General features: G+C 35.4%; 1 long non-coding RNA gene across 1 annotated transcript; it reads right to left on the bottom strand.

Moving 5' to 3' along the window:
* Positions 1-2844: 2844 nt before the first annotated feature.
* LOC129348789 (uncharacterized) lies at positions 2845-13035 on the bottom strand. The gene is made up of 3 exons (XR_008601484.1): positions 12632-13035; positions 11347-11495; positions 2845-4510 (listed from the first exon to the last, which is right to left on the bottom strand). It is a non-coding gene; the product is annotated as an uncharacterized LOC129348789 (long non-coding RNA).
* Positions 13036-13337: the final 302 nt, after the last annotated feature.

The following is a 13337-nucleotide window of genomic DNA, read 5'->3' as shown; positions in this document are numbered from 1 at the left end:
TGTAAAAGGTGCTAAACAAATAAAGTTGAATTGATAAACTGAATATTTGACTAACTCATGATTGTGACAACAGAAGTATTTTCACTGTGATTTAAGGGTTTATTTCATTTTTAAGATTGGGGTTAAAATCTTGACAGAAAAAGAAGATTAAGGAAATAAACTACATAACAAAAAGCAACTAAATCAAAGGGAAAAAAATTAATACAATAAAACTTTTAACAAGCGTTATTATTAAAAAGTATTTTTGAAATGTTTATCGAAAATATTTTATCTGTGATTTTTAATATTTGTGTTTTATGTATTGTATCTTGTTTAGTTATCTAATTCAATATTTTGTCTGTTTAATACAATTTAATTGTATTTAATGTTTAACTATATTAAACAGACAAAATATTGAATTAGATAATTCAACAAGATACAATACATGTAATTATGAAATTAAACAAAATTTTTAAAATACAAATATTAAAAATTACAGATAAAATATTTTCGATAATTAAACATTTAAAAAATACAATTAAACAAGAAGAATATTAAACATTTAAAAAAATACAAAACATTTGATTATATTATTAAACAAAACATTGAATTAAAAATTAAATGTTTAATTAGAAAATTAAATTTTAAAGACAATAAAACTTCAAATAGGAATTAAACAGAACATACAATGAATCATTTAAAAAGAAAATTAAACATTAAAAGGTGGTAAAATATTTAAAAAGAAAAACCTGAAAGATTTAATTAATTAATTAAATATTGGGAAAGAAAAAAAATTCAAACAAGCCAATAAAACATTTGAAAAAACAATTAAACATTAAAAAGACAAAACATTTCGAAATCAAATCAGACATTTGAAAAGAATAAAAGGTGAGAAAAGAGCAAAACTAAACGTTTAAGAAGAATCAAACTAAAGACAAAACCTTTGGAAAGACACCAGTTAGACTTTAGAAGATCAAATTAAACAGAAGAGACAATAAAACAATCAAAAAGAGCAAAAACAGATAAAGGTCTTAAAGCGTTTTCTAGTCTGAAACGAAAACATCAAGTTGTTTCTTCAAACATTTCCTCTTTCTATGTTCTTGGTTTGATTGTGGACAGATTTACTAAGAACTCATTTCAGAAAACTGCTTTCCAGATAAAGTCTACTAGTAGTTGAAGGCATTGATCAAACTAATGTTACCTTCTGATCTCCACAAACTTTACTGTTCAGTGAAGAGAATCAAAGTTTGTTGAAGATTTCTAAAAAACCCACAGGTGAAGGTCTGAGAAGAACTCAGATGGATGGTCTCAATGTGAAATCAAGACTCATGGTCACAAGTTTTAAGGCTTCTGTTAACCAGAAAGTTCAAACTAACAGAGAAGTACTGAGAAACTTTTAAAACTTCAGCCCTCAGACTGTCTGAAGGTTCAAACTAACAGAGAACTACTCAGGAACTTAGAAAATTTCAGCCCTCAGACTGTGTGAAAGCTCAGGTCCTGAGGACTCGGAGGTCTGGAGGCTTGGAAAGTCTTGGAACTGAGGGTTCAACCCTCCAGCACAAAGGCTGAAGTCCAACCTCCTGAGAAAAACGGTCAAGTCGAGACTCAAGTCAAAAAAAAAAACTCAAAAATGACAAAAAATAGATGACAAATGCGCAAAAAAACAAAGAATTAGTATCTGAGCGTATAGCTCAGGGGATAAGAAGAGTGACTACAGATTGGGAGGTCGCAGGTTCAAGACCAGCCACGGGCACTTTTCTTTGTTTGTCTTTGTCAGAATTTTGATAAAACTTAAGCAGGGTCTGGTCTTGAACCAGCGACCTGCAGCTCCATAGGCAAATCCTTAACTCACTGAGCTACAGATCAGATGAAAAGAAATGATTTCGTCGTCCCTTTGGCATCGTAGTTAATGAAGTGACCACATGGGTGGAGCCAAGGCGGAGTCTGGGTGGAGTCAGGGCGGAGAGTAGGCGGGGAAGTGGGTGGGGAGTAGAGGGGGGAGGCCGCCACCCACCTCCCCACCTACTCTCCGCCCTGACTCCCCCCACTGCCCACCACATCTTCCCCCGCCCGATGAGTTTTTCGAGTCTCCACGAGTTCTTCGAGTCTCCACGAGTTCTTCGAGTCTCCACGGGTTTTCCCGAGTTTCTGGAGTTTCCACGAGGTCGAAGGCAGAACAAGTTGTCATGAAGAGGTGTTGAAGTCGGCCAGGATGGACTGACTTTTTACAGCGACTAGAAGGACGACGACTAGAAGAGCAGGTCTTTAACCACCATCCATAAAATCCATGGAGTCAACTCCAGAGAAATGAAGGAAGGTCAACTTTTATCAACCTTCATCCAGATGTTCAACCTGATATCTTTACTTGGAGATTTTTTGCACCACAAACCTTTAGTATCACACTTTATTAGCATTTATTAGGACTTTAATGGAATCCACCAGCAGATTTAGTTTTTGTTGACAAACTTTATTCTTGTCATCGTGGGACTGCAGTATTTAAAACTCTTCCTTCTATTTGACCTCATGTTTATTAGTTTTAGTGGAGAAACTTATTTTAGTTGTCGATTAGTCTCTTAAAAACCAAATAATAAATTGGATTAGTCAAGAGGTTTAAATTTCTTACTTTGTCATATTTTAAATATGACAAAATATATAAAGTTTCTTGAGACAATTTGACCTTTAACTGGCGTTATATAAATAAAATTGAATTCAAATTGTATGTATCTTGTAATGTTGGAGTAATTCAGCCATATATGTTGGAAAACACATTTTCTTTGACCATTAATCTGTTTGTCTGATTGTTTACTCCAGTAATTAATTTCTTGTTTTGGTTTATAAAATGTCAAACCCAAATATATTCAGTTTACTGTCATAAAACCCAAAAAGATTTACATTCATGATGCAGGAATCAGGCAGTTTTTCACTTTTCATCTTAGTTTAGTCAGAAAGATAGTTGATAATGTGTGAATTGTTGCAGCTTGTGAGCCGTAGAAGGTTTTAATCTTTGGGGCCGAGTGTCAAAAAACATTTAGAAACAAACATCAACAAAACACTCAAAGATTTTAACATCATTTGCATGACAATGTCTAATTAAAGGACATTTATTTCCAATGTAAATGTGTGATATTCATCCTCTGGAGCTTTCTCTTCACATCATCTTCCACCTGGACTGGTTTGGCTGGGAGCATGTGCAACAAACATTTGAAAAACTGCACTTTAACATCAATGAATGACACTGAAGTTTAATCTCTACATAAATGAGACTGAGTCTGGATGTGCTGCTCTGTCATTAACTCCTAAATTTAGGGAAAGTTCAAACAAAAGAGGACAGTTCAGATCAGACTTGAGAATGAGCTTATTTTGAACAAACATCTCAGACTTTCTGAGCTTCAGCACCTCTAGCAAGATATTTTAACAACAAGCAACTCAAGAGATCCAGAAGTTGGAGAGAGTTAGCTTTAGCTGAGCCAAAGAACATGTGGGATGCTAACCTAGCAAACATTTCAGACTTTTCTCTGTGAATTCTGAGGAATAATTTACTATTTAATGACAGAGCTACACATCTTAACTCAGTCTCATGAAAACAGAATCTAATTCAGTGTCATCCAGCCATATTAAAGTGCAGTTACCCAAAATGTTTGTAGCATGAGCTCCAACAAAACCTGTCCAGGTAGAAGGCCACTTTGACAAACAGGAAGTGGAAGATTCCAAGCAGATTTATAGAAGGGGGAACCGGACTGTACTAAGTGTGGTCGAGTATAGAGGGGTGTTTTGTGGGTTTTTAAGGCTGATAATGATTATTAGTGAGACATTTGGAGTAGATATTCATTTGCAGTAAATGAAAGTATTTAAAATCTTGGAGTTAAACTTACAAGAACACAAACTTTAACAGAAAACTTTGTTGATACGTTTTTGTTTTGTTTAGAGATGTTAAGTTAAAGGAGTTTTATTCGTGACGTATAACCAATCAAATCACTCCAGAAGACAGAGCGACCACAGGTAGATTAAGGTTCAGAGCCAAAGTAGCACCATTTTTAAATGTATTTATTACCGTAAATCAGTAAAAAATAAAATACTGATAATCAGTAAATCATTCGGCCCACAATTACTACAACTCTACAATGTATGTCTTTTTCCTTTGACTTGTTATTTGTACAATATATGATGTATATGATGGCGTTTTTTCATACCAAAGGCTATACTATGATGTTTTCTAAGAGACATACGATGCTACTGTGTTTGTTCTGGCCCTGAGCCACTGCACTCCTCCTCTGTTGTTTTCTGTATTGTACTCAGCTGCATGCCTTCGTCCACCAGGCCTCCGTTGACTCGTCCCGCCTGCCGTCTCTGGAGCTGAAGCTGGATTGGAACAGACCAAAGTGCAGTCCAATCACGATGTCTGCTGCCTCTCAAAAGGCTCCTTCATCTGGCAGGTGGCAGCACTTCTTCTGAGGGGAAGCTGAGCTGGCCTGGCAGAACTTTGGAGATGTGTTCCAGTGGTTGGTGGATGTGTGGGGAGATAGAGAGGGACCTTTGAATTGTTCAGAAAGGAAAACAGGAAACCCATTGGTAGTTTTAGTTTAGGGTGCTACTGCGGTGTGTTTTTGGGTTTTAAGAGGTGAACAGGAAGAGGTTTTTTCGTATTGATTATCTTTTACTTTGTTCCTGGTTGGAATGCCCATCAATGTCAACATGAAGTTCACTTTTAGTTCTGTTTATTTATTTTTATTTTACTAACACCCATTTGCTTTTAACCCCCTCACATGTTGTGTTGTTGTAAACTTACTCTTTCAAATAAATACTCGTCTAACCCTCTGGAAACCAGCATTTGGACTGTTTTGGTGTTGCTCCTCACCTACTTCAGACAGCCGGGACATAAAATGTTTTGTGGACTAAAGGCTAAACTATGATGTTTTTAGAGCGACATGCTATACTATGACGTTTTCTGAACTGTAGTGGTCATCATTACTTTGGTCATATTCTGGGAGGGTATTTTTCTAATCTGCACTAAGATGTACTACAACATGTGAATCAGTCTTTTTTTTATTCTTTATTTTACCAGGTTAGATCAATTGAGAACAATTTCTCATTTACAATGATGACCTGGCAGGAGGCCCAAGCAGGAAGAAGGATAACAAATAAAAAAGTACATATATAAAAAACATTACACACAAGTGTTTAAACAGAGATTAAACAAAGTTAATCATCAGAGAGTCGATTTACTGTTTTCTCCAGTTTAACTTCAGAGACTCAGCAGATATTCAGGACTACTGACAACACAGAACCTAAATATCAAAACAATCCATGTGACTCTAAAAACTCAACAGCTTTACAAACTCTAAGATTAAACTCTCCACAAGGATCCAAAATAAGTTGGACTTCTACATGAGAGCTTTAATTATTCTTCATCTACTTCCTGAAAAGTTTGGTCAATAAAAAAGACAAAAACTAATATTTTCAGCTGAACTAAAGACAGACTTTGTGATTTTTCTGCTCACATGTTGTGTTGTAAACTTCCTCTTTCAGATAAATAGCCGCCTAACCCCCTGGAAACCAGCGTTTGTCCTGTTTTTGTGTTGCTCCTCGGCGACCCTAGACAGCCGGGTCGTAATGTTTTTTGAGCAACACACCATACTATGACGTTTTTACAATGATGGTTCTACTATGAAACCAGTTTGACATGTTCAGGCGTTCTTTGTGTGAAAACTCGGAGATGTCAGGGAGCAGAAGGTGGTTTTCAACTTTCTTTGTTAACTTTCGGCTTCAACTTTAAACTTTAAACGAGTCTCCACGAGGTCCTCGAGTCTGTGACTTTCTCTGAAAAAAAATCATCATGAATTTTGGCGCAAAAAACGCCACAGAATAGTGTTGAAAAAAAATACGATTTTTCAACATGTTGTAAAAACATGCCATATGATGAAATAATGTAAAGTAGGCCGTGAAAAACACTATGGTAAGGTTGTCTTTGGAAAAAAATCATTATGAATTTTGGCGCAAAAAAACGGCATAGTATACTATGTCGAAAAAAAATGCGATTTTACAACATGTTGTAAAAACGTGCCATATGATGAAATAATGTAAAGTAGGCCGTGAAAAACACTATGGTAAGGTTGTCTTTGGAAAAAAATCATTATGAATTTTGGTGCAAAAAAACGGCATAGTATACTATGTCGAAAAAAAAATGCGATTTTTCAACATGTTGTAAAAACGTGCCATATGATGAAATAATGTAAAGTAGGCCGTGAAAAACACTCTAGAAAGGTTTTCTTTAAAAAAAAAAACAAAACATGAATTTTGGCACAAAAAAACGCCAAAGTATACTATGTCGAAAAAAAAAAGCGATTTTACAACATGTTGTAAAAACGTGCCATATGATGAAATAATGTAAAGTAGGCTGTTGAAAACACTCCAGAAAGGTTTTCTTTGAAAAAAAAATCACCATGGATTTTGGCGCAAAAAAACGCCATTGTATACTATGTCGAAAAAAAATTTGATTTTTCAACATGTTGTAAAAACGTGCCATATGATGAAATAATGTAAAGGACGCCGTAAAAAACACTCCAGAAAGGCTTTCTTTGAAAAAAAAATCATCATGAATTTTGGCGGAAAAAACTGCCATAGTATACTATGTCGAAAAAAAATGCAATTTTTCAACATGGTGTAAAAATGTGCCATATGATGAAATAATGTAAAGTCGGCTGTGAAAAACACTCCAGAAAGGTTTTCTTTGAAAAAAAAAATCATCATGAATTTTGGTGAAAAAAAATGCCATAGTATACTATGTCGGAAAAAAAATGCGATTTTTCAACGTTATAAAAACGTGTCATATGATGAAATAATGTAAAGGAGGCCATAAAATACACTCCAGAAAGGTTTTCTTTGAAAAAAAAAACATGACTTTTGGCACAAAAAACGCCATAGTATACTATATCGTAAAATAAATGCGATTTTTCAACATGTTGTAAAAATGTGCCATATGATGAAATAATGTAAAGTAGGCCGTGAAAAACACTCCAGAAAGGTTTTCTTTGAAAAAAAAAATCATCATGGATTTTGGCGCAAAAAAACGGCATAGTATACTATGTCGAAAAAAAAATGCAATTTTTCAACATGTTATAAAAACGTGTCATATGATGAAATAATGTAAAGGAGGCCATTAAAAACACTCCAGAAAGGTTGTCTTTGAAAAAAAAACTCGAATATTGGTGCAAAAACACGCCATAGCATACTATGTCGAAAAAAAAGGCGATTTTTCAACATGTTGCAAAAATGTGCCATATGATAATATAACGTAAAGGAGGCCATGAAAAACACCATGGAAAGGTTTTCTTTGAAAAAAAAAATCATTATGAATTTTGGCGCAAAAAATTGCCATAGTATACTATGTTGAAATAAAAAATGAGCGACATGCTATACGATGAAGTTTTTAGAGCGACATGCTTTACTATGAATTTTTTAGACCGTTGTGCTATACTATGACGTTTTTAGAGCGGCACGCTATACTATGACGTTTCAAGAGCGAAATGCTATACTATGATGTTGTTTGGACGACATGCTATACTATGTTTTTAGAGCGACAGGCTATATTATGACGTTTTTTGGACGACATGCTATACTATGTTTTTTGAGCGACAGGCTATACTATTACGTTTTTTGGACCAAAGGCTATACTATGACGTTTTTAGAGCGACATGCTATACTATGAAGTTTTTACAGCGACATGCTATACTGTGACGTTTTTTGAGCGAAATGCTATATTATGACGTTTTTTGGGCGACATGCTATACTATGATGTTTTTTGGACGACATGCTAAACTATGACGTTTTTTGAGCCACATGCTATACTATGACATTTTTAGAGCGACATGCTATACTATGACATTTTTAGAGCGACATGCTATACTATGACGTTTTTAGAGCGACATGCTATACTATGACGTTTTTAAAGCGACATGCTATACTATGACGTTTCTTGGGCGAAATGCTATATTATGACGTTTTTTGGGCGACATGCTAAACTATGATGTTTTTTGGAAGACATGCTATACTATGATGTTTTTTTGGACGACATGCTAAACTATGACGTTTTTTGAGCCACATGCTATACTATGACATTTTTAGAGTGACATGCTATACGATGATGTTTTTTGGGCGACATGCTACACTAAGATGTTTTTAGAACGACATGCTATACTATGACGTTTTTTGGACCAAAGGCTGTACTATGATGTTTTTAGAGTGACATGCTATACTATGATGTACTGTGGACAACATGCTATACAATGACATTTTTTGGACCAAAGCCTATACTATGACGTTTTTAGAGCGACATGCAATGCTATGACGCTTTTAGAGCGACATGCTATACTGTGACGTTTCAAGAGCGACATGCTACACTATGACATTTTTAGAGCGACGTGCTATAGTATGACATTTTTAGAGCGACATGCTATACTATGACGTTTTAAGAGCGACATGCTATACTATGATGTTTTTTGGATGACATGCTATACTATGACGTTTTTAGAGTGACATGCCATACGACGACGTTTTAGAGCAACATGCTATACTATGACATTTTTAGAGCAACATGCTATACTATCACGTTTTTACAGTGACATGCCATACTATGACGTTTTTAGAGTGACATGCTGTACTATGACATTTTCAGGGCAACATGCTATATTATCACGTTTTTAGAGCGACCTGCTAAACCATGACATTTTTAGGGCAACATGCTATATTATGACGTTTTTAGAGCAACATGCTATACTATGACGTTTTTTGGACCAAAGGCTATACTATGAAGTTTTTAGAGTGACACGCTATACTATGACGTTTTAAGAGCGACATGCTATACTATGATGTTCTTTGGACGACATGCTATACTATGACGTTTTTTGGACCAATGGCTGTACTATGACGTTTTTAAAAGTGAAATGCTATAGTATGACGTTTTTAGAGCGACATGCTATGCTATGATGCTTTTAGAGCGACATGCTCTACTATGACGTTTTTAGAGCAACATGCCATACTATGACGTTTTTAAAGCAACATGCTATACTATGACATTTTTTGGGTGACATGCTATACTATGATGGTTTTTGGACAACATGCTAAACTATGACGTTTTTTGAGTCACATGCTATACTGTGACATTTTTAGAGTGACATGCCATATGATGACGTTTTTAGAGCGACATGCTATACAATGATGTTTTTAGAGCCACATGCTATACTATGACGTTTTTAGAGCGACATGCTATGCTATGACGTTTTTAGGGCGACATGCTATATTATGACGTTTTTAGAGCCACATGCTGTACTATGATGTTTTTAGGGCAATATGCTATACTATGACGTTTTTAGAGCGACATGCTATACTATGACAGTTTTAGAGCGACATGTTATACTATGATGTTTTTTGGGCTACATGCTATACTATGATGTTTTTCGAGCGACATGTTGTCCTACGACATTTCTTGGGCGAAATGCTATATTATGACGTTTTTTGGGCGACATGCTATACTATGATGTTTTTTGAGTGACTTGCTATACTGTTTTTAGAGCGACATGCTATACTATGACGTTTTTAGAGCGACATGCTATACTATGACATTTTTAGAGTGACATGCTATACGATGACGTTTTTAGAGCGACATGCTATACTATGACGTTTTTAGAGCAACATCCTATACTATGTCATTTTCAGAGAAACATGCTATATTATGTCGTTTTTAGAGCGACATGCTATACTATGACGTTTTTTGGACCAAAGGCTATACTATGACATTTTTAGAGTGACATGCTATACTATGACGTTTTTTGGGAGACATGCTATACTATGATGTTTTTTGGACGACATGCTAAACTATGACGTTTTTTGAGCCACATGCTATATAATGACATTTTTTGGACAACATGCTATACAATGATATTTTTAGAGCGACATGGTATACTTTGACGTTTTTTGAGCGACATGCAATTCTATGACGTTTTTAGAGTGACATGCTATACTATGATGTGTTTAGAGTGACATGCTATACTATGATGTTTTTAGAGTGACATGCTATACTATGAGGTTTTTAAACCGACATGCTATACTATGACGTTTTTAGACCGACATGCTATACTATGACGTTTTTAGTGCAACATGCTATACTATGACGTTTTTAGACCGACATGCTATACTATGACGTTTTTAGTGCAACATGCTATACTATGACGTTTTTAGAGCGACATTCTATACGATGACGTTTTTAGAGTGACATGCTATACTATGATGTTTTTAGAGCGACTTGCTATACTATGACGTTTCAAGAGCGACATGCTACAGTATGACGTTTTTAGACCAAAGGCTATACTATGACGTTTTTAGACCAAAGGCTATACTCTGACGTTTTTTGGACGACATGCTATACTATGACAATTTTAAAGAGACATGCTATCTATGATGTTTTTTGGATGACATGCTATACTATGATGTTTTTAGAGCGACATGCTATACTATAATGTTTTTAGAGCGACGTGCCATACCATGATGTTTTTTGGACAACATACTATGCTATGATGTTTTTTGGACCAAAGGATATACTACGTTTTTAGACGGACATGCTATACCATGATGTTTTTTGGACGACATGCTATACTATGACATTTTTTGGGTGACATACTATACAATGACATTTTTTGGGTGACATGCTGTACTATAACGTTTTTAGAGCGGCATGCTGTACTATGACATTTTTAGAGCGACATGCTATACTATGACGTTTTTAGGACCAAAGGCCATACTATGACTTTTTTAGAGCGACATGCTATACTATGACGTTTGTTGGGCGACACTCTATACTATAGGCTTTTTAAACTGACATTACTATGATGTGTTTTTTTTGTTTTTGGTTTTTTTTTTGTTTTTTTAGCAACATATAATAATTTGAACAGTTTTAAAAATTACTATACTTTTACTTGTGCAATGAAATATTATTCTATGGCATTTTTTAGACGACATATACTCTGATGTTTTCTTAAAAAACATACTATTTTGACAATATACTGCACTATGACATTTTTTGAACCACATATCATACATGACAATTTTAGGCAACATCCTATAATTTTGCACTTTTTGAACCACATAATAATCAGTTGGGTCTTTTTGCCAACATGCTATACTATGAACTACAGGCCATACTATGTTATTCTTGAAAAGTATACTATACTTTGACATTTTCTGAACTACAGCCTATACTATGGCGTTACACACAGAGTGCTTTGGTTACATGTTGATTTATAATCTAGATTTTTTTCTGTTTTGTTTTTTGACGGGATTACCACAGACCTGACCGTGAACACCGTTGACACCCACCTGAGGGAGACGCTGCCTAAGATCTAAAGGCTGCTTGGTCGTGGTCTTTCTGGTCCTGCTCCAGAACGCCTTCATCAACTACGTCTTCTTTTGAAGAGGCCCTCAGATGCTGCAATCTCTGACCTTAAGGAGGAACTGCTGCTTTCACTCTGTAACGAGACGGCGGTTATTTTAAAGACCCAGCTGCTGGCTGCTTGGAGTGAAAGTTTAACACCCATCAAAACGGAACTACAGACAGTTCAATCTGAGCTGTCGATCTGTATTTCAAACATCAAGTCTGACCCGGCTGCCCTAAGGCACGCTGTGGGTGAAACGGAAACTTCACTCTCCACATCACCAACGACATCGTCACACTCCAAAGCAGAGCACCTGTCTGCTGAACTTTTAAAAGTGGACTATAAATGTGAATAATGTGAGCAGCAGCAGACTGTGAGCAGTGGAACAGATGTGATCAGAAAGAAGTCATTTTCTTTTTTCTTTTCTTTCTGGTTGACTTGATACTGTCAGATGCAGATGTTGGAGCTGATTCTGATCTTTCAGGATAAAAAGCTGCTTTTCCTTCACAGACTTTTCAGGAAATTATTCTCTCAGGTTTTCTCAGCTATTTATATTTTTATTATCTGTGATTATTTCATTATTCCTTTATTGTAAAAATAAAGTTTGAGGTATAAAGACTGATTTAGTTATTTTAATCCTGAAATCTTTGATGTAGCAGAACTAAACTTCCATTTTCCTTCTTGTACTTCTGATACTAGAACTAAACGTATCTTCAACACAGATCATCTGCTTTTAATGAATCAGCAGCAACATCACAACAACAAATGAGACACTTTTCAACAAATTAATGAAACTGATGTCATTTAAAACTATCAGAGTCTGTTTTAGTGTCAAATTAAAGCTGATTACTGACAACTAGAACATTAACGTTACTGTTTTAATCACATGTAAGTTTCCTGAACGTTTCATTAATGTCAACCAGCCACAGTTTTATGAACTTAATGAACCACATTACAGGAACACAACACACTTCAGCTGTTTACATGAAACTCAACACATTAGCTTGATGCTACGTTAGCTTTAATCAGGCTACAACTGAGCAGTTAGCTCGGTTAGCATCGCTAACATTAAAGCTAATATTTACTATGCTAACTTTCTTCTCTGGTCAACACACACTGAAACAAACTCCACCAACATCTGGAGTGCATGGCACACATTACATCTGACACTAAAGCTGCATATAAAGTGCATTAAAAGCGGCACCATACGAAAATAAACATTTACTTACCGAACTATCAGAGTCCTTTCAGTGTCTGCTGGTAGAATCAGCCGAAGGTAGAAAACTGGTTAAAACAAGCCAACGGGCAGGAAAACTGTCTGTGGAAAATGTTCTGCTGCTCCACCGATAAATAAACCAACAGTTATTATATCAGAATTAATCCAAACGAGGAGAACAGAGTCTCTGCTGCCTCCTCCATAGAACCTGTCAATCATTCCAGACCGGACTGTCAATCAAGTAGTCCCGCCTCCTGGCTTCGCAAAACTTTAACGCTCTATAAAAAAAAAAATCAATATTGATTTATTTTAAGATCGGCCACCTGATCTCTCATTTTGACCATGAAAACTAACGAAAAAAAAATGTATATACAGTCTATGCACCGTACTCTGTTTGGCTCCACACTTGCTGATGACCACTTCCGGTCTCAGAAAATGAAAAAACTGACTTTTTTTCGTTTCTGTCTTTTACTGATTTTACTTTCTTGTTATTCTAAATATAAAACGAAAATCAAAGCATTTTAAAAAAAATCTTATATCCATTTTTGATCAGGAAAAGGAAAAACGCCTTGTATTTCAATTTTAATTTTTGTATTTTCAAACGAAAATCAAAAAAACACTCATTTTTTGTTTTTCAATACCCGTTTCAGAACGGAAAATCCAATTACCAGATCCGTACACGGACCGTGGTGGATGTCTGGTGTGTGTGTGGGCTGTGT

The sequence above is a fragment of the Amphiprion ocellaris genome, chromosome 4 (assembly GCF_022539595.1).
Source record: "Amphiprion ocellaris isolate individual 3 ecotype Okinawa chromosome 4, ASM2253959v1, whole genome shotgun sequence".
NCBI lineage: Eukaryota > Metazoa > Chordata > Actinopteri > Pomacentridae > Amphiprion > Amphiprion ocellaris.
This window is presented reverse-complemented; position numbering and strand designations above follow the sequence as displayed.